The sequence below is a fragment of the Diplotaxodon limnothrissa genome, linkage group LG4 (genome assembly GCF_057381915.1).
Source record: "Diplotaxodon limnothrissa isolate DT_005_m linkage group LG4, D_limnothrissa_male_GT1.1, whole genome shotgun sequence".
Lineage (NCBI taxonomy): Eukaryota > Metazoa > Chordata > Actinopteri > Cichliformes > Cichlidae > Diplotaxodon > Diplotaxodon limnothrissa.
In genome coordinates, this window is record NC_140599.1 from 3,841,595 (window position 1) to 3,868,299 (window position 26,705).

The 26,705-nt window shown below is 44.6% G+C and overlaps 1 protein-coding gene and 2 pseudogenes across 1 annotated transcript in view; 1 reads left to right on the forward strand and 2 right to left on the reverse strand.

The window, feature by feature from the left end:
- Positions 1-26,705, reverse strand: part of LOC146633052 (uncharacterized) — a 200,019-nt gene that overhangs the window by 148,871 nt on the left and 24,443 nt on the right. The window lies entirely within an intron of this gene.
- LOC146633055 (uncharacterized) lies at positions 147-2,088 on the reverse strand (annotated as a pseudogene).
- The window catches only part of LOC146633056 (uncharacterized), a 5,133-nt pseudogene continuing 1,436 nt past the window's right edge, over positions 23,009-26,705 (forward strand).

Below are 26,705 nucleotides of genomic sequence, written 5' to 3' on the forward strand. Positions count from 1 at the left end.
TCAAATGAGCTTTATTGACATGAGGAAACATTTCCAGAGATTCAGTCGGGCAGGCCCACTACACCCCAGTGTTCTATGGGTGCATTAGTGTCGATCGCGTGGCCAGACTGAAAAAATAATAATGCGAGGGAAAAAATAATGCATCTCTAATATTGTTCAGGGGGCCAGGACAAATGTGGAGGCAGGCCGTATCCGGCCCACAGGCCGTAGTTTGGGGACCACTGCCTTAGAGGCATTAATGAAACAGATGAGGACAGATGAATTTTTAGCCCTATACAAACTATTTCCTTGAGTGCACATATGCACATGTCAGTGCCGTGCTTTGGTTTGAAGCCAAACTGATTATCCAGAGAAGAGATGAACACACTAACTCTGTCAAACAAGATTCTTTCTAACACCTTAGATAAAATACTGGCTAGTGCAATCGGCCTGTAATTATCCAAACAGCTCACTTTTGCAGCTTTGTCCTTCATAACTGGTACCAGTAAAATACACAGCATTGAGTCTGGTAATATGCCATGAATCATAAACCCAGCGAAGCAGAGTGCTAGAAGAGGAGCTAGCCTTAAACTAGCATGTTTTATATGTTCTGCAGTGATGTGATCCAAACCAGAAGCTTTATTATCAGATAACCTATGAATGGCTTCATATACTTCATGTGTCCTTACACTTATTGTGTCATTACTCATGTCAAAATTGTCCTCACATCGTTCACTTTTTATACAGTTAAACAACGCACTGTAATGCTGTCTCCATAATGCTGCAATGTTATCTGCCCCAGAAACACCTTCAACAGTTGATGGTAGAGATGGTTTACAGTTATTAAGAGCTTTCACCTCTTTCCAAAAATCTGTCCTATTATTTCACAGCATTTTCCTGGCCAAAGAATCTGCTCTCAGCATTTGCTCATTTTTAGTTTTAAAGCGAGCAGCGTACTTATATCTGGCATTCGCACATTTTTTCTGTTCAAATTCTGGGCCTTGTTTAGGTCTTCCAGCCATGGCCCAACATTTATAAGCTATGCGAGCTTCATCATGGTACGTGGATACATGTTCTTTCCAGCCAGGTCTGATGTTAGGTTTCTTATGCTTGTGTTGTTTATCAAGCAGTGTACCACTTTCATACAGAGCAGTCACTATATCATCATACATGGAGCAGAGTAAATGTTTATGCACAGCATTCTTACAGGTGACATCCTTTCACAAAATAGCTTCTTTGGGCAAAGAAATGTTGTTCAGCTGTATATCGGTGTTACTATGATAAGCTAAGAAATCATCTCCACTAAATGCTGACCAGTCTAATTTTACACTGGTAGCAATATTAGCAATGTTATTTCCAGTTGTTGCTGGCATTTGTTCCACATTCACAGTAAAACCAAAAGTCTGACACAGTTACCTCATACCTAATAGTCATGTTTGCTAAAGCTGCATGTCCATCAGCTGTACAGATACGGTGGTCCAGTCATGATGTACTATGCCAGGCTTCACTTATGTATGTATAGCTGTCTGCAGGCAGTAACACTTTGGTAGGCAGGATAAGATTATTAACTTCACAAAAGTGGGTTAAATGGTCAGCAAACTGAGAACTGCTGTCTGTGAGATCAGCATTAAAATCACCCAAAACATATATACTGTAAGTATTGTTGTCTTGAATAAATGCATTAATAAAAGCCAGCCTACTGAGGTAGTCTTGCTCATTTTCACAAGATTCATAGGGAGTATAAATATTAAGAATGATAAAACTACTATTATTCTGTGTATATTGTATACCAGTACACCAGTCTACATTCAGTCTAATGGGCTTTATCATGGGGTCTATTTTTTTGTCCCAAAGCACAGCAACCACTCCACTACCTCTGACTATAGCTGTGCTGAGATCAGTTTTTGATTCCCCCACTCCCAAAAAACTTGCATTTAGACAGTTAAGTTTTCCCAGGTCCTGTTTGGACAACCATGTCTCCTGCAAGCATAAAATGTCACATTCTGCAAGCAGACTGTCCACAACAATCCGTCGAGCTTTATCCCCTGCACTCTGTCCCAAACGTAGACCACGACAGTTGTAAGATAATACCCGAATAGACATCTTCATGTTGATACATTGGTACCAGAAGGCGCAGTTATCTCCCGTGCTGGATCCACTGTGCTTGGCACCACCGTACCGGGCTTACGAGGTTCATAAAAGCGCTGGACCAGAGCCCCTTCAGGCCAGAGTTCAGGATTGTACATTTCACCCACATCATTACATTCAGCAGTAACCTTGAAAGAGCCGAACCTGCTACGTTTACTAGCAATTTTTTTGACAGGTCACATCTCTTTTGAATTTCTCTCTCAAATACAGAGCAAGAGTTTCTGCATCTACATTCAGGGCAAATTTAGTGGCAAACACGCTCACCAATTTAGTTTTCACAGTTCTGATTGTAGGGGAGACTGGGGATAGTTGTAACGTGGGTCAGTTGTAACACTTCCAGTTTCTCCAATCAGGGCTAAGTTTCAAATGATGTAATTCATCCTGTGCATGCCCAATTCAGTTCTGCTATCACAAGTGAAAAATCAGCACATTTTGTCAAACACAGACAATTTAACACGAAAAAAAGTCATTTGTATGCCAAAAAGTAAGTTTTTCTACTTTATTTCAATTTCTAATAGCATTATCTGCTTTGCAGTTAAACTCATCAAACTTAAATTGTGTTATTTGTATGTCTATGGGGATATATTCTGTGTAGGTCTTTAGTGCTAATATTTTAGCCGTTGGCTGTAATGTTAGCTAGTTCATGGCTATAGGAGTCTGGGTCAGTTGTAACAGCAACAGTCTGGGTTAGTTGTAACAATAACGCAGATGTTACAACTTACCACACTATTACTTTAACTTATATTAAACAAGTTGGGGCAACGACATCAGCAACAAGCGTTTCTTTGTGTACAGATTCCCTGGACTGTTTCCCTGGTGTGCGAGTGGATTCGTGTTTGGATTGTGTGGAGAAAGACGAGCGTGTTCCCCTGGATTTTCCCCAGAGCCCTGCCCCCCTCACCTTTTGTACATAGCACTGCCTCGCATCTGTGTATATACACTCATTGGACATTGTTCTTTAATAAATTCTCTTGTGTGCATCATCCCCGGAGTCCAGCGCGTGAGTCCACCTTGTACTTCGTGACAGTTACAACTAACCCAGACTATGGGGTTAATTGCAACATTTCACTCTTTGTGTTTGAGGCCATACCATGCAATGGGTAATTGTGCTGCAGAGAAAATAGCTGCACTATTTAATAGCAGAGACATGTAAATACTTTGCATTACATTTTTAATCCACTACCTTAAAAGAGCTCCAATTTACAGACAGAAATGTCAAAAATGTTACAACTATCCCCGGTCTCCCCTACTCACAGCTCCAGTGCCGATAACCAATACAGGTCCAGGCCTCTTATTGTGTCCAGTGGTAGCAGCATGCATTCCTGAACCCGAATTAACCTTCTCCAGCTTGTGACGAGACTTGCCATTTTTCACAACTTTACTCCATTGTGGGGAGCATGTAAGAAGCACTGTCTCAACGGGACCCTCTGTTGTTGCAGTAGTTTCCATATTACGACCTGAGGCTGTCGTCAGAGCCTGATCTTGACCACATAGCAACATCTCCAGACAAAACGCTGACACTGTGCTTTTCCCAGTCCTTGAAGCAGCCAAAGCTCTGGCTCCCTGCCTTCCGCGCGGGCCGCCTTTACTTCGACTCCCCCACCGCTCTTCTGCATGTTTCCCCAGGGGAAAGTGGGAAGCGGTCCCCGACCCCTGAGCATTCAGAGTAACAGGCTCAGCCGGCACCTCAGACCGACACTCAAGAGCAGTCACACGTTGGTCGACCTCCACAGCATTGGTCATAACTTGCTCGCAGACATCCGCCTGTAGTTTAATTGCATGTTTTAAAGCACCCACCTCAGCACACAGCTGGTCCATTCGCCGTAGTAGACAACACACATCCATGCTGGAGTATGTAACAGGCGGCAAATCATCCAGGTGATGAAAGACAAATCTTGGGATATTCTCCCCACACTCATTCAGCACTTTAATACAGAGTTTAATATTGTGCAGAACATGAAGTGTTTTAAGAACCAAAAAAAAGTAAAAAAAAAAAAATGTATCATGCAGATTTCATTTTGGGACACTTTGGGCTCCTTAGTAGACACAGTATTTATCACTAGTGCTCCCGTCTTCTATCGGCTACTTTCAGCAGAAAGTGCCACATGAAAGCTCATTCATATCAAACTCTTTCTTGAAGATGGCAGTAAGTTCAGAGTACGATCTCCACATTCATAGCGTGTGTGTGTGTGTGCGTGCGCCTCACGGAAAATATGCAGCAGTCTGAGGATCAAAACAAAAGAATAGAAAACATTTCTCCGCCTACATCCCTCTGGTCGTATTTTAGGGAAATCCAGGTGTGACTCAGTGAGCAGCTTAAATCACATCACACAGATTTGTGGGAAAGATTACTAGACACACAGCAGCTGATAGCATCTGCCAACAAAAGCTAAAGATTAGAAACTGATTACTATATTTGTGTTTCACTTCACTAATCTCCTGCCACCCTGTGTACTACTCTGTTGGTATTTTAGGGGAATCCAGCCATAGCAGAGGTGGAGGTGTGTGTCTGTGTGTGCACGGAGGCATGTAGGGTACTCTTCCACTCTTACAATCTGAGCTCAGTTTAGTAAATTCAGTCCATTCATTGTAGTATTTATCCCTATCAATTCTATCTCTATAGCTCCAAATCAAAACAATCACCCCACTGGTGGTGGTGGTGGTTGGTGGTGGTGGGGGGGGGGGGGGGGGGGGTGATGAAGTTGATGGGATGCTGAAGAGGTAATCAAACCATTTGATTCAGCTGTGTTGGAGTAGGGATGCATCTAAAAACTGCAGGATAGTAGCTCTTGAGGACTGGAATTGGGCACCCCTCCTCTACCTCATCCTACTGCAAGTAAGCCTGCCTGAGTCAAGTACTTGTTTGGAGTAACATGGTACTTTCCGGTTTTTAAAATAAGATGAACCCTGATTACCCGAAACCTAACATGCAGGAGAAAAAGATCATTTTTCCTATGTGGAAAATATCAGCATCACATTACATAATTCTTACATGGACAGACGGATGCAATCAGTTCTTAAATATCACCAACTGTCTTCCAATAAATGGCACGGTATTCCCAGAGCATTACATACTGATGGTGAACATTCTCTTGGCCATGTAATCTACTTTAAGTGGTGATGTATCTTTTGTCTCTGAGAAGAACCACCTATTACTACAAATCTAACTTTACTTTCACATTTTTATACAATGCTCACTGCAGTTGGGCTCTTGAATTAAGACAGAAGTCACTACACACAGTTTTAAATATACCAGGTTCATAAACACCCCCCACACAGGTTCCTTAATGACCTCCTCACCTGTCATAACATTTCCCATGAAGCAGAGACTTGGCATAGCAGTCCAAGTTCCCCTCTGGGTCATCTCCCCTCATGCCTTGCTCCTCGTCGTCCAAGGTTACAAAGAAAGCCGCCCTCTCAATGGTATCCAGCGATCTCTTGTTGACCCCAGAGCTGAAGTACTGCTTCCTCATCTGAGCCCAAGGGATTCTGGGAGGGCATTACATGTCTTTATTATCAATTATTATTTTGCTCATGGGCCTGTACTTACTGCCAGTACATCTTTTTGCAAAATTGTCCTAGCAAAAAAAAAAGTACTAAAGTAACCCCAGAAGTGTACAAAGTTCACAGAAAAGTCAACTCAGCGGAAACTGCAGACTGTCCATAATATTTATGAGGAAACATACTCCACTAAACACTGCATCCTTCTCAAGTATCGTCTCAACTCCAAGATAAACTAAGACAATCTGAAAGTTCTCAATCATCCAGGAAAGTAAATCTCCAAAAAGTTGATTCTGTTCATCTGGACGTAGCGTTTTGTGCGAGAAACGTTTCGTCACTCATCCAAATGACGTCTTCAGTCTCAGCTGACTGCAGGTTTCCAATCTTATAAACAGTACATTTGCATAATGACTGAAACCAGCCCACTGAAGGAACAATGGGCTGGGAGGTCAGTTCCTTAATCTTAATTATGCAAATTCTCATGACCACTGATCAGTAACCACTGACCAAAACCCACTGATCAAAGCCCACTGATCAAAGCCCACTGATCAATGGCCATGAGTCCCATTCACAGAGAGTTGGGGAATGGCTACAATCACAGCATTGTAAGATGGTGACAGATGGACCCTTAGGCCCCTTCCTCGATTCAGAGGTGGTCTTTCCCTTTTCACGTAAATGGCCTCCTTGACTCCGCCCTCAAACAAGCGTTCCTCTCTGTCCAGGATGTTACATCCTCATCCTTGGAAGAGTGTCCACTGGCCTGTAGGTGTAAAGACTGCAGAGTCCTGGCCTGACGAGGTAGCTCTTCTGTGTTGTGCCATCCGCTTCGCCAGAGGTTGTTTGGTTTCCCCGATGTATAAATCCTGACAATCCTCCTGGCACTTAACAGCGTACACTATGTTACTCTGTTTGTGTCGGGGGACCCGATCCTTGGGGTGGACCAATTTCTGGCGCAGCGTGTTTTGGGGTTTAAAAGCCACAGAGACCCGGTGTTTAGAAAAAATGTGTCTCAACTCAGCTTTCTTTAGGAGCCTTTCCTGCTTTGAAAAAGTCCAGCTGGGATAACCACATTTACTCAGGGCCTTCCTGATGTTCTTCTGCCTCCCTGGCTGCTGTGTCAGTGGGGCTGGTGTTCGCTCTGTGTTGTAGCGTCCTGATGACACCCAGTTTGTGCTCCAGTGGATGATGAGAGTCAAACCTTAAATACTGATCCGTATGTGTAGGTTTACGGTACACGTCAGCTTTTAGATGTCCCCCATTACTGATGGAAATCTCACAGTCTAAGAAGGCTAACCTGCCACTTTTCATATCCTCCCTGGTGAATTTGATGGGTCGGTCCACTGAGTTAATGTGATCCGTGAAATGTGAAACGTCCTGAGATTTGATTTTCACCCAGGTGTCATCCACATATCTGAACCAATGGCTTGGTGGTGTTCCAGGGTAGGATAGCAAAGCCCTCTTTTCTTGGTCGATGCTGAGAGTGGTCCTGTTGCTGAGGTTGGTGTCATCCTGTAATCTCTTATGAACTACCTCCAACGCTTTCGTGACTGGGATGCAAGTGAAGAGAGATGTAAAGTCGTACAAGACCATGGTTTCATCTGCCTCCATAATGACATCTCTCACCTTCTCAACAAAGTCCAGGGTGTTCTGGATGTGGTGTTCAGAGCTGCCCACCAGCGGGTTGAGGATCGAAGACAGAAACTTGGAGCTGTTATAGGTGACCAAGTTGATTATGCAGACAATCGGTCTTAAAGGTGCACCCTGTTTATGTATTTTTGGTAAACCGTACAGGTTTGGTGTAGACTCCCCTGGGTACAGCCTGTGGTATGAGGTCCGGTCAATAGCCTTGTCTTGTTCTAACTGCTTCAGACAGCCTATCACCCTCTTCCTGTAGCCACTTCCTGGGTCTCGTTTCAGGGGCTCATAAGTATTTTCATCACTGAGTAGTGACAAAATTTTCTCATGACAGTCTTTCTGGTTTAGCAATACTGTGCACCTACCCTTGTCTGCCGAAAGGATGATAATGTTGTTGTCATCACTAAGTGATGTGAGTGCCTTCTTCTCCTCCATGGTGATGTTGGATGCTGGAGGCTTTGCATTGCTGAGACAGGCCAAAACTTTCATCTGTAGTTGCTCTGCTTCCACTTCTGCAATATTGTTGTTACGAATTGCTGTTTCTGTGGCTGTGATCAGCTCCACTAGCGGGATTTGTCTCAGTGTGACAGCAAAATTCAACCCTTTAGCAAGGATGTTTTTCTCTGTTTGGGTGAGCTGTCTGTCAGACAAATTCTTCACCCACTTGTCCACATCCTCGGTGTCGCATCCTTCTCTCTTCTGGTCACTGAGGACACTCTCCGTATTTTGCGGTGGTTTCTGATGTACAACAAGTAAGTCAAACTTCCTTTGTTGCCTGTACTGTTTATAAGATTGGGGAAACCTGCAGTCAGCTGAGACTGAAGAAGTCATTTGGATGAGTGACGAAACGTTTCTCGCACAAAAAACGCTGAATGAAGATGAACAGAATCAACTTTTGGACATTAATTCAAGGACACACGGGACTTGGATTGCTTTAAGCCGTGCTCCATGCAAACTAAACCAAATAATGTGTTTGCAGCACAATATCTACATTGCAAGTTCTGATGTCACTACCAACTTTTCATTGATTAAGCACAATACTAATCATGCTGGAGAACAAAACAGCACGACACTAGCAACATGACACTTCCTGTTGCTAGTGTCTGCCTGCTAAAGGCACCCAGTCTAAAACAGGGAATCCTGAAGGCAGGGAGACATGTATATATGCCAAGTCTTAATGGCCTTTGGAGAAAAGTGCAATTAAACGCTCAATCATGTGAGTTTATCAAAGAAGAAAAATAAGCATGTGTAGATTTCTATCAGTGAGTGAGGGCGTTAAGAAACAACCAGTTTTGGGTAAGTTACTTTAAAATAGTAACTTAGTTACATTACTAGTTACTTCTCTCAAAAGTAACTCAGTTACTTCAAGTTACTCGTTACTTTCAGAGTAACTAGTTACTAGGGAAAGTAACTTTGGTTTTACTCAGAATTCCCTTTTTAATGTGTTTCTTCCATAACTTTGCCAGTCTTCTAGCTTGCTTACTTGCCACAAGTGCACTGTGCCACCTACCAATAGAAAGGATATGATAACGTGCATATTTCCACGAGAGAAATCCCACGCCTGGACCGTCATTGACTGCTGCCATGATTCTAGCCTACGTCACAGCGTCATGTGCACCTTTTACATCCAACACAAAAACTGCAGTCGTGGTGCTTTCGATTGTACTCAGAACTCGGAAATTCTGTCTTCTGAATAGGAAGATGTAGGCAACACCAGACTGCAGATGAGCTGCATACAGGGCTGGACTGGGACAGAAAATCGTCCCGGGCATTTTGACTAGAGACTGGCCCACCATTATAGCAAAAATCATAAAGCCTTTGAATGAAAATAAACACTGTTGTGACAGTGATGTTCACTGTTCTGATGGTATATATGCATCAATCTATCAATCGTTTGTTGTAAGATTCAGATAATTATTTTTTAAAAGCTAGACATTTTAAATGAGAATAAGAAAGAAAAGTATTTCTTTGTGCCCCCCATTCCCTGTTAATGCCCTACATGCCCCCTGGCAACACTTTGCTAGATCTGCACCTGCACAGTTACCAGCTGTCAGCTACTTAGAAAAGGATCCTGGTGTTATTTGTCTCTCAGAAACAGTTCATAACTTCCCTTCAACTCATTCCTGTCACCTGAAAGGTAAACCTGTTTCTCCATCAGCTGTTCAGCTCTGATGGTTCAGTAAGGACATCTCCTGGTTTCATCTTCATGTTTCCCTCTCACCAGATAACCAAACCATATCATGACCAGCAGCTTTACAGCTGTGGCTCCAGCCAACATCAGCTGATACTAGAAATTAATATTAAATAAATTCTAACAACAGCTGATCGAGCTTAAACGTGCTGCTGTTGTTTAGCGCGACATCCGCTGGTTTCCTCTTTCGGCGCAAAGTGGGCGATAAACAAACAAGAGAGCCGATCAGCTGATCATTGATCAGTTTCATGATTGAAGTAGAAATGGGAGAGGGAGGGGGAGAGGATGAGAGAAGAAGAGGCAGCTGTGCAGCAAAGACACAGAATAACTCCAGCTTTGTGCCTTTTTCATTGTAGCTGAATTACGGGACAAACTGTTCCTTTTCACCTCAACAAGAAATGCGTAATATTTTCTCTGAATACCAGACGGGACAGTTGGCAACTCTAATAACTTATGAACAAAATAAAGTTCAACATCAGTAACATAGCACCACCCAGCTGTATAGAAACTCCATCATGCTAGCTAGCACGCAGTACGGAAAAAGTCAGAATAATGAAAATAAACTCCACCTAAACTTGGTTCATATCTGACCCAGAGAGACTGCAGGTCATAACTTCTTACCTGAAGTTCAGTTCACACTTGGACCGGCGGCCGCCTCGGGTCTCTTTTCCTTCTGCGTCCCCTTTCCTTCATCCACCTGCTGGCCTCCACCACTTGCTAATGTTACTGAATCTGTGGAAGCTCCGCGATAGCCACCACACGAAGTAACGAGTAACGACCCTATCTAAATCCCAGTAACGACTAACGCGTTCCTGATTTTGGCATAATAACTAGTTACCGTGCTCGTTACCACAATAATAACGTAGTTACTGTAACCAACAGTTACTGTGTCCCATCACTGGAAACAACACACTGATGTGCGGGTGTTTCATGTGTTTTTCACACGTCAAAGGCAAAGAGTTCAACAGCACACTTATTTGTCATGATTGCCAGCACAAGCACACATAGGCTATGACTGAACAAAGGCACACATGTTCTCATTTCCTTCACAGTGTCTCATGGGATCCTGCTAGCAATCCATTTGCTGACACACCAGGGGTGCCAAACTCATTTTAGTTCAGGGCCCAAATGGACAAATGTCTATTCTCATGTAGGCCGGACTGGGAAAGGACAGTTCAAAAAGTACAAGCACAACATAGCTGTTAATTACAAAACACCTCAAGTTATTTAAGAAATTCTGAAGACAAAGAACACAAACACACAGTGTCTCAGTGATTCACAGGACTATCATGCAGCACTTTCACAGTTAGGTCGCATAGTTTATTTGACTCCCGATACCTGGCATCTTTTAGCTTTCTCCAGCTCATCAATATCAGGTGTCACATTCTGAGTGGTAGCTAACTTCAGGATGTGATTCAAGTGCTTGTGTGTGAGCCTTGAGCGCAGTTTTGTTTTATTTTTGCTCATTGCAGAGAAAACTTGCTCACAAAGATAATTGGTTGTGAACATGCACAACAGTTTTGCAGCGAGGACTGTCAAGTTGGGGTAACCTGTCAAGAGATTATGATAATGTCAGGCTCAGGAGGGACTCGGAGGCAGACCGTCACTTAAGTTCGTGATTTATTTACACACACAGACACCAGGTGCGAATATATACAGGTGAGGGGGCACAGGAAGAGGGTCTCCGGGAAGCACAGGCACGGGAAGAAGAGGGCTATGTACAACATCCACTGAAGCTCAGGTAGCTCGGACTCCGGCTTTAGCTCACCAACGGCGGTCCTCAGGCTGGCGAGAATCCTGGCACAGAGAGGAAAGGCAGGTGAGTAGAGGCACGACAGAAACTCGAAAAACGGCTCAGATAAGTGATGACACTGACGAGTGTTACACAATAATCCAGCGAGGAAGCACTCTCAGCAGCCGCCTTAAGAAGTGAGTGAGATGATTGCTTGCAGGTGTCTGAGCCAGGGGCTGGAGCCGTCATGACTCCGCCCCGGTAGAGCGCAGTGCAGGGGAGAGAGAGAGATGCAGCACAACAAAAACACTTGTAGCCATACAGAGTCAGCCGAGAAGGCACAGGGTCATGACAGTACCCCCCCCTCAACGGGAGCCCCTCGGCGACCCACCTGGCTTACCCGGATGCCGCCGGTGAAACTCGCGGAGCAGACCAGGAGCCAGAACCGCCGACCGGGGCACCCAGGAACGTTCCTCTGGCCCGTAGCCCTCCCAGTCCACCAGGTACTGGACGCCCCGCCCCCGCCGCCGAGAGTCCATAATGCGGGTGATGTTAAACACTTCCTGCCCATCCACGAGCCGGGCGGGCGGAGGGGGCCCGGAAGGAGGGCACAACGGGCTGGAGAGCACGGGCTTGACCTGGGAGACATGGAAAACATTATGGATACGCATATTGCGAGGCAGCTTCAGACGGACGGATACCGGATTGACCAGGGCCTCAATCTCAAACGGACCGATGAAAGCCGGGGAAAGTTTCTTCGACTCTGCACGAAGGGGAACAAAGCGTGAGGAGAGCCATACCTGTTGCCCAACTGTATAGGCAGGCGCAGGGATCCGGTGGCGGTCAGCGATCTCCTTATTGCGCTCCGCCGTCCGCAGCAGAGCGGCTCGGGTGGACCGCCAGGCCCGGCGGCACCTGCGGAAATGATGTTGTACCGATGGGACGGCATGCTCACCCTCCACGGCCGGGAACAGGGGTGGTTGGTAGCCCAATGAGGCTTCGAATGGCGACAGTCCAGTGGCTGAAGAGGTCAGGCAGTTGTGGGCGTACTCAATCCAGGGGAGCTGCTCGCTCCAAGTGGCCTGGTTGAGAGAGACGACACAGCGGAGTGCCGCTTCGAGCTCTTGGTTGGTACGCTCGGCCTGTCCATTGCTCTGAGGGTGGAAGCCCGAAGAGAGACTGACCGCGGCGCCGATCTGCACGCAGAACTCCTTCCAAACCCGAGAGGTAAATTGGGGTCCCCGGTCGGAAACGATGTCCATCGGAATGCCATGAAGCCGGAAGACGTGGGTGGTGAGCAGCTGGGCGGTCTCCAGGGCTGTAGGGAGCTTGGGGAGGGCGATGAAATGAGCCGACTTAGAAAAACGGTCAACAATAGTGAGGATGGTGGTGTTACCGGATGACGGTGGGAGCCCCGTAACGAAGTCCAGCGCTATGTGAGACCATGGCCGTCCTGGCGTGGGGAGTGGTTGAAGAAGCCCGGCGGGTGGTCGGTTGGGACGTTTGTTCCGGGCACACGTGGTGCACGCCATAACGTACTCCCTGGCGTCCTTGTCCAAGGTGGGCCACCAGAAAAACCGCTGCAGGAAGGTGATGGTGCGGCGGGCTCCTGGATGACAGGTGAACCGGGCAGTGTGGCCCCAGTGGAGTACCTGAGGTCGGACAGCAGCAGGGACAAACAACCGACCAGGGGGGCCCGTCCCCGGGTCGGGGTCAGTATCCTGGGCCTCGCGCACGAGAGCTTCGATCTCCCATGTGACAGCTCCAACAACACAGGTAGCTGGAAGAATCGGTTCTGGATCGGAGTCTCCTTCCGTACTGGAAAACTGACGGGAGAGTGCATCGGGCTTCACGTTGCGCGACCCTGGTCTGTAAGTGATGGTGAAATTGAATCTTGTGAAGAAGAGGGCCCACCTGGCTTGTCGTGAATTTAGGCGTTTGGCGGACCGGATGTACTCAAGGTTCTTATGGTCGGTCCACACGATGAATGGGTGTTCCGCGCCCTCAAGCCAGTGCCTCCACTCCTCCAGGGCCAGTTTGACCGCTAGCAGCTCCCGATCACCGATGCCGTAGTTCTGTTCTGCGGGTGAGAGACGACGAGAAAAGAATGCACAGGGATGGAGCGTACCTTCAAATCGTTGAGACAGAACTGCTCCCACTCCAGAGTCCGAAGCATCCACCTCCACCACGAACGGTTGCCTGAGGTTGGGCTGACGGAGGATGGGGGCGGTAGTGAACTTCTCCTTTAGTAGGGAAAAGGCCTCCTGAGCAGAGAGGTCCCACTGAAAAGGAACTTTGGGAGAGGTAAGCGCAGTGAGAGGTGAGGCGATCTTACTGTAGTCCTTTATGAAGCGTCGGTGGAAGTTGGCGAATCCTAGGAACCGTCGGAGTTGCTGGCGGTTCGGCGGTTGAGGCCAGTCCACCACGGCCCGGACCTTCTCGGGGTCAGGTTTGAGATCCCCCTGAGAGATGATATAGCCAAGGAAGGCCACAGTGTCAACGTGAAATTCACATTTCTCCGCTTTCACGAACAACCGGTTCTCCAGGAGGCGCTGCAGGACCTGCCTCACGTGACTCTCGTGCTCCGCCTGGGACTTAGAGAAAATGAGAATATCATCAAGGTACACAAAAGCACATCGATTAATAAAATCCCTCAGAACATCGTTAACAAGGGCCTGGAAGACCGCGGGCGCATTGGTTAAGCCAAAGGGCATGACGAGATACTCATAGTGTCCGATATGAGTGTTGAAAGCGGTCTTCCACTCATCTCCCTCCCGGATCCTCACCAGGTGGTAAGCGTTTCGCAGGTCCAGTTTGCTGAACACCGTGGCCCCCTGGAGTAGTTCGAAAGCAGAATTAAGGAGGGGAAGAGGGTACTTGTTCTTTACTGTGATCTTGTTGAGGCCGCGGTAATCAATACATGGCCGGAGCGTCTTGTCTTTTTTTGCAACAAAGAAGAATCCTGCCCCCACGGGGGAGGATGACGGGCGAATTAACCCAGCAGCCAGAGAGTCGTTGACGTATCTCTCCATGGTTTCCCTTTCGGGCTGTGTGAGGCTGTAGAGGCGGCCAGAGGGGAGAGGCGCCCCAGGGAAAAGATCAATGGCACAGTCATAGGGCCGGTGTGGTGGAAGCGAGCCCGCCTCATCCTTACTAAAAACTGCTGCGAGGTCATGATAGACGGAAGGAACCGAAGACAGCTCTGGTGACTTTGAAGGCTTCCCGGGGGGGGGAGAGGGAGCAGATGGCGTGGCGGCCCGAAGGCAGGTCATGTGGCAGCCCACACCCCACCCCATAACTTGCTCCTTCTTCCAGTCGATGTGTGGGTTGTGTTGTGAAAGCCATGGATAACCTAGTACGAGCGGGGTTACTGGAGCCTTAAACACACAGAAACAAACGTTCTCAACGTGGTTACCGGAGAGAGTGAGTGTGACAGGTAGGGTGACGTGCGTTATGTCAGGCAACCGGTGACCAGACAGGGCGGACACGCGGAGAGGATGAGGCAGTGGTCGTGTGCCAATGCTGAGCTTGGAGACTAGCGACGCATCAATGAAATTCTGTTCTGCACCAGAGTCAATTAACACAGAGAGGGAATGGGACAACGACCGGAGGGTGAGTTTAGCAGGCAGCAAGAGACGGGGAAGAGGCTTGTTGCTGGACAGGTCGCCCACCAGTACCCTCTCAATTACTGGCGGGCGCCCCCTTTTGCCAGCGCCGGGCAGGCAGAGATGTAATGCCCCTTGCGACCGCAATACAGACACTCACCCGCGGAAAACCGGCGTTGTCGCTCCGCAGGGGTGAGTCGAGAACGTCCCAGCTGCATGGGTACCTCCTCCTCAGTTCCAAAAGCTCTAGCCTCCCGTGCGTCGGGTTGGGGCTCCCGAAAAGCCAGGGGCTCGCGAAACTGCTGTCTTCGTGAGCTCTGGCGCGCCCGCAGGCGATCATCCACCTGAATACACAGGGACATCAAAGCATTTAGAGAAGCAGGAAGCTCACGCATCATTATCTCATCCTTGAGCTCTTCGCGGATATTATTTAACAGAGTGGTCTTCAGGGCCTCAGGTCCCCATTTGGTCTGTGCAGCTAGAGTCCAGAAATCAACAGAAAAGTCAGCCATGCTTCGCCTACCTTGCTTCAGATTAATCAAACGATAGCCAGCTGCCTCTGTACTAGAGCCTTTATCAAACACCGACTTGAAGCGCGACAGGAAGTCGTCATAAGACATTCCGGGGCAAGCCTGCAGCTGGGCCTGGGCCCAGGCCAGGGCTCGATCACGTAGTAGCTGGGTGACGTAAGCGATCTTAACCCCGTCAGAAACAAACACATGGGGCAGTAATTGAAAGTGCATAGAACACTGCAACAAAAATCCCGCACATTTTCCCATCTCCCCAGAAAAAGCCTCAGGTGAAGGCAAAAGCTTATCCAGCGAAACCGCGGAGGCTACTGATGATACCACGCTAGCAGCCTGGGTAGCTGTGGCTGTTGTAGTGACGGCAGGAGCGTGCGTTACCTGGGGAGGGGCCGCGGGAGGCTGGTCCTCGGCCAGCGGAATCCGTTGGGCGAAGGCCTGCGTTAGAGACGCCACGTCTCCGCTGAGCTTCACCAGCATTTGCTCGTGTCGGTGCAGAAGCTCCTCCAGAGACATAGGGGCTGTCGCTGCCGAGGCTGGGCCTGCTGAGTCCATAGCGGTGGCTGGATTATTCTGTCAGGCTCAGGAGGGACTCGGAGGCAGACCGTCACTTAAGTTCGTGATTTATTTACACACACAGACACCAGGTGCGAATATATACAGGTGAGGGGGCACAGGAAGAGGGTCTCCGGGAAGCACAGGCACGGGAAGAAGAGGGCTATGTACAACATCCACTGAAGCTCAGGTAGCTCGGACTCCGGCTTTAGCTCACCAACGGCGGTCCTCAGGCTGGCGAGAATCCTGGCACAGAGAGGAAAGGCAGGTGAGTAGAGGCACGACAGAAACTCGAAAAACGGCTCAGATAAGTGATGACACTGACGAGTGTTACACAATAATCCAGCGAGGAAGCACTCTCAGCAGCCGCCTTAAGAAGTGAGTGAGATGATTGCTTGCAGGTGTCTGAGCCAGGGGCTGGAGCCGTCATGACTCCGCCCCGGTAGAGCGCAGTGCAGGGGAGAGAGAGAGATGCAGCACAACAAAAACACTTGTAGCCATACAGAGTCAGCCGAGAAGGCACAGGGTCATGACAGATAAAATGTGTTTGAGCCAGTTGTGGCAAATTTGCCCTTCAAATCCGAGTCACGCTGCAAGTCTATTATTTTAAGTTGGACGCTGACGGGCAGAGAGAGGGATTCACGGAGGGACGCAACTGGAACAGGAGTTTCTTTTTTGAAAAATTGCAGCTCATTTTTTACTTTACAAAATCATCTCGTGGGCCGGATTAAACCTGTTTGCTTCAATAAGCTCCTTGGTTGCTTTGTCTCATGTTTTGGGACATTATGCATCTGCATTATGAAACAGTGCCTAATCAGTTTTACTACATTTAGCTGATGTGAGCAGACAGTATGTGTCTGAACACCCCAGAATTCAGTCGGCTGCTTCTGTCCTGTGTTACATCATCAATAAACAGAATCACCTGCACTGATAGCTAAGCTATTTATTTTCCAGGATATAGTTACATCGTTACTTTGTTAGAGTTATTTGATATTATATTTTGCACTATCCAACTGTATATTACTGTATACTAGTATTCTTATGGCATATATTTGTATATCTTATTCCCATGTTCCTCTGTCTCTTTTGCTGCATTGAGCATGTGCATGACAAAAGAATTTCCCAAGGGATAAAGTTCTTCTTATCTTATCTTAGTGTCCCAATGCCACTGGCAGCTGTGCACACTCAAACCTGCACGTTTTACAGATGTGGTGTGCTTTGGATCATGAGCGGTTCCAGGAGCTCTGATTAGCAGTGGCGTGTCTAGAAAATTTTTGTTGGGGGGGCCAGGTAGGGGCACAGATTTGGAGAAGGGTGGCAGATGTAATTGGCAGATAATGTTTAAAAAAAATTATACCAACCGTTAACCATAATTCAATAACCCTATAAACATAATAACCGAATGCGCTTTTAACTCTTATTAGAATGAGATTTTAACCACTACGGTGCAAAGTTTTTAGATACTGCGTTGATAAAGTACAAGAGATACAATCAGTCAGTGTTTACTCAGCATTCAAGGACAGCAATATTTGCATAGTATTTTTACTGACATATAGTGCACATATGTTTTGGGCAAAAAACAAACAATTGACAAATTAGCCAGTTCCAATGTAAAACTTTATCTGCCTGTTAAAAAAAGAAGATAATCTTCTCACAAACTGGTGTTTGATTTTGAAACAGGAAAAAAGTGGGGAAACAACTGAAAAGACTAACATTTGAATAAAACCTGAAAGCAAGTAAATACTTTCTATGCTGCCTTATGGTAAACTTTGGTAATATTGATAAAGAACAACACTGGCTGATGATGAAATACAGTCAGCTGGCATGGTGACACTGCCAGTATTAACCTGCAGGACTGGACTGGGACAGAAAATCGGGCATTTTGACTACAGACCGGCCCCCCAGGTATTAAAGCCATAAAGACTTTGAATGAAAACAAATGCTGTTGTGACAGTGCCATATGGAAAAGAAATAGTAAAAACTTATATGACTTAACTCATGAAAGTGGCCACTTTCTCATTACTTTCATATATTGTTTTAGTAAGTATCCAAAACATACAAGATTCATTATATAATCTTTCAAGGGATCTTATACCTGTTTTTACTCTTGTATGCTTTTCATACAAGTTTCACACAAGACAGATACAAACTTTATAAGATTTAACTGACGGTAAAAAGTCAGCACAATGAAAATAAACTCCACCTAAACTTGGTTTATATCTGACCCAGATAGACTGCAGGTCATAACTTCTTACCTGAAGTTCAGTTCACCTGACACTCGGACTGGTGGCTGCCTCGGGTCTCTCCTCCTGCCTCCCCTTCCCTCATCCACCTGCTGGCCTCTGTGGAAGCTCCGCCATAGCCACCACCAAACAACTGAGTTATTTTCACACATCGACCAGCATCTGGCCAATCCACCACCTCTCATTGTTCATGCCCTTACAAAAAAAAATAAAAAATAAGCCACCGGGCATATGCCCGGTATGCCCGATGGCCAGTCCAGCTATGTTAACCTGCAACCAAATCTGCAGCTCCATACAGCAATGTTACGACTTAGATTATATCTTATAACTCATAACTCTTATGTTAGCTGCCCTCAGTAGCATACTGTCTGAAATATTCCACAGCTGCAATAATTCTTTAAGTGTTATTTTTTCCTTGGTATTCTAATTTCACCGAAGTTTACTAAACTCAACAAACTTAATATTACTTACCGGGACATTTATTCTGTCCTCATTTTCTTTCACCGAAAAATTGTTTCCTGCAGTGCCGTCTTTCTGCTTGGCTCTCCTACCTTTCATTCTGACATTCTGACTTTAATATAACTCCTAACCTTAGCTCAGAATGTAAACATGTAATTGTATAAAGAAGCAGTGGTTACCATTCCATAGTAGTTACTGTTGACCATTATGGGACCTCGGCTCCTTAAATAGACGTATTCCTCCCACCAGTCACTCACCTAGAGCCAAAACAGGAATCTAAAGTCTTTCATTCCAAACCACGAAGCAGTGATCACTCACAGATTACAGAGCTGGCAAAATAACATTTACTCAAGTAAAAGTTTACTGAACCCAAGTATTATCCTGAGATACTTTCATTAATAAAAATGCAAATACTGAACGTATGCATTTCATGCTTTAAATAATCATATATTTAGAAGATGCTATACTTTTCTGCACTGGCAGGCGAGGACAGGAAACATTTCAGGCACCTTCACATCAATATTATGGCTGTGAAGCGACTCACTGTGAGTAAAACAAAGTGTTTGTCAAAACTGCAGCAGAGCCACCACAAACACATTTAACTCATTCAAAGCTCAGAGCCAGAAGCTTCAGGTTAAAAGTAGTGCTGTCAAAATTATACGTTAATGCAAATGAATCCGCCATCACGGTCAACGTAATATATAACGTATCTGGAGTGAAGAATAGTGATGGGATTTCCGGCTCTTTTTAGAGATCCGGCTCTTTCGGCTCAGCTCACTAAAAAGAGCCGGATCTTTCGGCTCCGAACCGGCTCTTCAGGTTGTTTTGTTGCTTTAATTAATTTATTATTAACAATAATATAAAATTATGCACAAAAGGAATTACTAATGTAAAAAAAAGTGGTTTTATTTATATATGTTTATATATAAATATTTACGGTGGCCCCGTAAATATTTTTATTTATACTTATATTTATATATTTATACTTTATACTTTTATTTATTCACTCCACATAAAATGTAATAAATAAATCATATAATACAAAAACAAACTATTCACAGGTCAACTTTTAACTATTTCAATTTTCATTTTTTTCCTTTTAAACAATTTAAAGTGAAACAACACAAAACACTGCAAATCACAACACAATTAAATATAAATTAAAATATGAAAACAAAAAGAACATGCACATTCTCTGTCATATGGGCCTGCATGAATAAACTTTCTGAATCCTTTATCATCTGCAACTGAAAATAGTTGTGGATGATTACTATACCTTTCTAATGCTGGGCTCACACTGTGCGATTTTTGGCCCATTTTGAGCCGATTTTTGAGTCGTGCGACCGTTTTGGCGATCGGCCCGATTTTGGCCTTCATCATGCGTTGTGCATCGTGTAGTATACGTGGGGTAACGAGAAGCGATTGACACCTCACGACCAGCTCCCGATCATTAATCGCTTGGTCGTGAGGATTTCAAACCTGTTTGAAATCCTCGCGACCGTCGTGAGGGTGTCACCGCAGTTTCTCACACTGCGCACGCGCAAACACAAATGTCAGCGAAAAAGACGGCGCAGCACAGCTGTGCAGCGTGTGATCTGGACACAAGCGATGGAGGCACAACTTGTAGAACTTTGGGAAGCTCATCCGAGCCTTTTCGATGTGGCCTCACAAAATTATCACGAACACAACAACCGTGAAAATAGTTGGATCTACACTGCTGCTCAATCACAGCTGCCTGATCAATGTTTTTCATTAGCAATTTAGCAAAGTTGATGGTGGTGGTGTGTCTGTGTGAGTGAAAGACATAGAGGGAGAGCGAGCGACAGAATTTCTGTTATAACCTTCATTTTATGGACGCACACAGTGTGAGCACTCAGGTCGCATCAGAGCATCGGGTCGTATAGTGTGAGACCTGCATCATGACCTATGAACTTCTAAACCCTGCGAGTCAACCGTAGAGTTTGAGCAGAAGCTGAATCACGCGACTGAAAAAATCGCACAGTGTCTGCCCAGCTTAATGTGACGTTGTTGTCCCTGGCTCTCTCTCTCTCCCTCCCGCTCTGTTCCTGTGCTACTGAGAGTGTACCTATCGCCCCTCCCCCCTCTGCCCAGCGCAAAGCACAAGGCTCGCACGCAAGTGAAGCGGAAAAATAGTGTGAGTGAGACGGTGAGAGAGAAAAAAAAAAACAACCCACGGCAAGCGATAAAGAGCCGGTGTTGTGCCAAAGTAGTTACCCCCGGCAAAAATTGTTTCCCCATCTACGAGAACGCGCAAAGTAGGAGGAGCCACTTGCCCAGCTCCGTTCTGTACGCTACTTGTCACTGATCTGCAGTCGACGCAATAAAGAGTAAAAGCTGGAAAACAGCAGACTCTATTAATTTCATAGTTTCGTGACATTGTAATGTGTCGTGTGGAAGACAATTTACCTTAAACTGTACACTGAAATAACCTGCTGGGAATACTTTGTCTAGAAAACGACTTTGATACTATAATACTGTAAAACCCGACGCGATTATGGAAACACGTCGCTCTCCGGTGAATTTACACTCAGTTTACACTTTGCAGCGAAGCTATCATGAAGGAGTTTATTTGCAAAATAAGTCACAGTATAACCAATAAGTACAGTAACTTTGAAGAGGATTTCTTCTTCACAGCAAAAGTTATGGAGGGATACAGATTTTATCAGGCTGTGTGGCATCAGTTGTTAAAATGTGTGCCCCCCCCCCATCTATAATGCACATTGGCAGAGTTTTTCTTTGTAAATAAATAAAATTTAAAACAACATTTAAATACATATATTTATCGTCTTTGTAAGTAACAGGGCTTTTCAAAATTTTGCAAGTTAGTTTTGGCCAACCTTTTGTAGGCCTACTTGACTCAAACGTTGTCAAATTTTTCCAAAATCTCCGGTCACGTGGGTTTTCCTCATCAATTATGCAAATTAGCTCACGTTGTGCACACAAACCGAAAAACCAGAGTGCCTCTGAGATTACTTTACAATTTGTTTTCGAAAATAACAAACACCACAAGAGGATGGAACCAGACGAGTACAAGATTTTGGTTGCATATGAACTGAAAGGCGATTATCCAGCGCTTTTCAACGAAAAAGAGAAATTTCTTCTCCGAAGAAAAGCTGCTATTTATGACATTGAAGGTAATAACTGCAACTTCGTAGCGTTTATAAATGTCATCAATACATATATATTAACACATATACAATTTTTTACTGACAGAATGTGGAATTGAACTACTTTGAGTTGATATTTGTATTAAAAATAACTCCATGATATCTGAAGGCCATTAGTTATAATTACTTTACACATCCATCACTTTTTTTAGTATCAGTAATACAGTCTTGTGTGTGGCATAATCTTTTTGGCTTCTGAAGTAGTCATACTGTCATAAATATAGAGAACCAGTCCAATAGTCACCCCCAAATTATATCACATACATAACTGATTCATTACATTCAAGATGTATTGTCATGACTTTTACCACATATAGACCTGTCGTGGTTTAAACAGCTATGATAAACTTTTCTATTTTCTTGTTTATGTTTAGGGGAGCAGCTGTTTTACTGGCGCTACAAAGGCACAGACAAAACCATAAAGACAACGGTAGTCTGTGGGGCTGATGAGACAAACACAATTTTTTCAGATTTTCATGCCAGTCCTACTGGGGCCCATTGCGGGCAAACAAAAACAAGAGAAGCCATTTCAAAGCGGCTCTACTGGCCAGGGATGTCAGTGGACATCAATAACTGGGTGGGTACTCCAAAACAAACTCTATGTAATTCTACTACAGCTAACTTATTTTAAGAGGAACACAGCAATGTTTTTGTATCTCTCAAAATAAGTTATGTAAACCTTGATCATCAACTCTTGTGTTTCTTATTGAATTGAATTACCTTTGACTGGATGCTGTAATGTTTGGACTCAGAACTAAAAAACAAGTGACCACCAAATACTCGCCTTATTACCTAATGTTTGGCAGAGAGGCTCGCTATCCTTCCGAAATCCCAGAAGAGTTCATGGTATGTCTTTCTGTCTGTGACAAACTACACGAAAATCCCACACAATGAAACTTTTTTAGTTTTTGAGGCACAGGCAGATCAGTTTCACCGCCATAAAAGCACTACACCACTGAATATTTTTATGGATCGTTCCACCCCTCAATAACAGTTTTCTTCATGTCCAATCAATACACTGAAGCTTTGCCAGAAATACATTGTGTCTTAAAACTTAAGACACTTAATGTCAATTTTTGCAAAGTTGGTGACAAAGTTTTAAGAGCTAACATAAGAAGCCAGCAGAGGAAACTTGAAGCAAACTTTTTAGGGCCTTACATTATTACAGCAATCCAAGGTAAAAGTGCAGATCTTCAGGATTCCAATGGGACAATCATTCCAAAAGTAAATAAGTTAAGCAAAGACAGCATGCCAAGAGTGCCACACCGGGGTTTAAAGAAAACAGCAGCCACATTACTAACAGCACAAGGTCCAGCAGTACCACAAGCTGCAGCAGCTCCAGCATCTGCTCTAGCTTGACAGGCTACAGCAGCACCAGTGGCGGTAGCACCATCACCACCTCCTCCGAGAGCTACACAGGCTACACCACCAATGGCATCACTTACATCACTACCAGTTCAAACACAACATCCATCTCCAGTTCCACAAGGTATAGCAATAACGGTCCAGAGTCAGGAGCAACAGCACAGAAAGAGAACGAACCACCAGAACCAGCCACAAGTGCTACAGCACCAGAACACGCTACAGCTCTACAAACCAAATCCCAAACAGCAGCAGACCCAGCCTCACAGACCATAACAGCAGACCAGGGGTCCGTTCTTCGTACCTCGCTAAGTAAGTTAGCTGGATTTGATTGTTGACGATTTCGCGTGATCTTGGATCGTTCGGTTCTCCGAAGCTCATCCAGGACTTGCTGTCATAGCAACAGAGCCGTAAGCGTAAACCTGCTCGGGAGCAGGTTCACTTTATGTAAACAGGATTAGATCGCGGCCACTCAGGTATGTCCGCTTCATGTATACGAAAGCAACAGCGATATTTTACCACTGTTTCACCATAAATAAATATTATCAATGTAACTAAAGATAATGCAGCACTTGATCCTTTTATTGATTCCATACAGATACATACAGGTCATTTCCTAAAAAAGGGAAATGTACTATTAATCATTCTATTTCATGTATGTGATTATTACAGATGTAATTCATATTTCAGAGTAGTAATTGTAAATTACTTCGTGTAATCAAGATGAGAGACCACGGCTATAAAAGCGAAGGTGGATTTGGGAAGTCTGTCGCAGCCATGTCTTGTCCGTTTACGCGAGCAACCCATTGCGGAAGGTGCAAGATTGATAAGGAGAGTTTTCAGAATTCAGCGTATATTGCGGGATAGACAGGATCCTTTAGCTCAGCGCGACAGTGTGCTCATAGAGAGATATCGATAACTTGTTGACGAGGGGGTGCAGGACCACCACCTGTCTTTTTTTGCTCTGCCCTTTTCTTGGTTGCTGTTATGAACAAACAAACAGATTATTTCAGGGTCTCTTTCCAAGAGACGAAAAGCAATATAAGTGATAAATATTACCATTCTGTAGAATATTCTTATATTTCACTTTTACTTGTTCCCATGTTCTAGTGGGTCCTGTCGTGGCTCTAATGTGAAAGGGGATATAATGTAATATAATATAATAAATCTACCCTACCGTCTACTGGTGATGGCCAGATCGAGGGGCCGATGGCGCGATATGGCAGCCTGGCTTCTGTCAGTCTGCCCCAGGGCAGCTGTGGCTACAACCGTAGCTGCCTCCACCAGTGTGTGAATGTGAGAGTGAATGAATAGTGGTATTGTAAAGCGCTTTGGGTGCCTTGAAAAGCGCTATATCAATCCACTCCATTATTATTGTTATTATTAAATCACTTACGAGTTTAATTTGTCAGCAACTTTCTGCCAGCCCTCTCTCCTTGCTTTTGCAGCCTTTGCAGTGTTCCCTTGCGTTTTAATTAAACTCTGAAACTCCTGAAATCCCTCAATCAAGAGTTCTTGCTCTGCTGCCGAAAAATACCGAGCGCGCTCCTTCGACATTTTCGCCAACCAATCAAAGGGTTGCCGATCAATGTTTCTACTATCGATGCGTAGCTCCTGTTAAGCCACCCAGTGATCTCACATTACTTCATCCAGCTGTACTAATCGTCAACAACAGGTGTGTTCGGAGAACCGGAATAGCGAGCTCAAAGTTAGCGCGATGATTTGATCTTGGATGTAGTAAGCGAGGTACGAAGAACGGACCCCAGGCCTCAAAGACCACAACAGCAGACCCAGCCTCAAAGACCATGTTAGAGCCAATCTATAGAGAAATATTTTTGATACTGTTTCAGTTATTATGTTACATGTTTAATTTTGTATAATATGTTGTTAGAGAATAAATGCTGCGCGTTTAATTTGTGTCGGGTAAGAAAACATTACAGCGCATGTGTGGTAGCAGGTTAGAGTGAGCCAGGACGGCAATGGAAATGTGCGCTGTAGCAGCAAATAGTTTTTTGACCGTGACATCTTTTGTTTGTATGTACGAGTCAGAAATAAATCTGAACAGCTCACATTAAGAAGTGGAAGAAGTATTTTTTCGAAGCTTGGGACAGAAATTCGCCACTACAGACCACAACAGCAGACCCAGCCTCACAGACCACAACAGCAGACCCAGCCTCACAGACCACAACAGCAGACCCAGCCTCACAGACCACAGCTTCAAATGCTACAACCACATAAGCCTCACCTCCACAGATTACAGCCCAGCAATCTACAGCACAAACCATAGAAGCAACAGTTCCACCTGTGACACCAGCCCCAGCAACAGCCTCACAAGCTACCCCTGCACCACCTCCAGCATCACCACCTCAAAGATACACTGAACCTGTTGCAGAGAAATGTAAATAAATATAATATTTTTTTATTTTTTTAAAAAGGACTTTTGTTCCTATGACAGTGTTTGTTTCAGTACTCTGTAGATCATGGCATAGCAAATTTTACACCTTTAACCAGATTTTTTTTAGGTATATTTCTTAAAAGAATCTTTAAATTTAACAATATGTTAATGCTTAAAAAAAAAAAAAAAAAAACCTTCATGGGGCAAAACATTATAGAAAACTTGTAAAAGGATGTAAGCCACGTGTGTAAAATTACACAAATGAAAAAGTGAGTCCTTCAAAACTGAATCTTTCTTTTGTTGTTGTGTAACCCAGAATGTTCATGATTGATATTGTACATCTGATGTACACTAAGAGTGAAAAGTTTGGACACACTTTCATTTTAATGTTGCTTCTTAATTTCCTTGTCTATTTTGTAGATTCATTGTTGATTAGAACTCCAGGCATCAAAACTATGAATGGACACATATGGAGCACTAACCCTAACACAAAGGATGTAGTAAACCAGTATGAAAGAACCAAAAATATTTTTTATATCTTGGATTCTTCAAATTAGCCACTCTTTGCTTTGATCACTGCTTTGCACACTCTAGGCCTTCTGTCAGTGAGCTTCATGGGGTAGTCACCTAAGATGATTGTCACTGCATGAAAAGCATGAACACACAGAAAAACACTGAATGGGAAGGTGTGTCCCTAACTAGTAGTGTATGTTCATCATTTTCTTCTTTTCTAAAATTGCTGTCATATATGCTGCTAGTGACATAGAATGCCCACTACAAGAAGTATATTAATGTTGTGATGATGACTGCCTGCCAGCAACAGTTCGAAAGATCAAATACTCTTTAAGACGCTGCTTTTAACAGCCCAGAAATTGACACTCTATTTTAGAGATGATAAAACTAGTTTTGGAGGAGAAAAATAACATTTTTCCAGAAATGGTTATGTAATAGTAAAGGCCACAGGTGCAAGCCTTGAGCCTGAGTATTTTAAAATATATTCATGTAGCTTCAACTAAACATAATTTAAAAAAAATTGTTGTAATAGGTGTTTCTGCTGGAAAAAAGATTTGATAGGGGGCAAGAGCATTTCTATTTCTTCTAAATTCCTTTTCTTTTATTAATATGAATTTATTTAAATTTATTTAAATTTAAACATTGTAAGTGTAACTTTACCCCCAAATAAAAGCA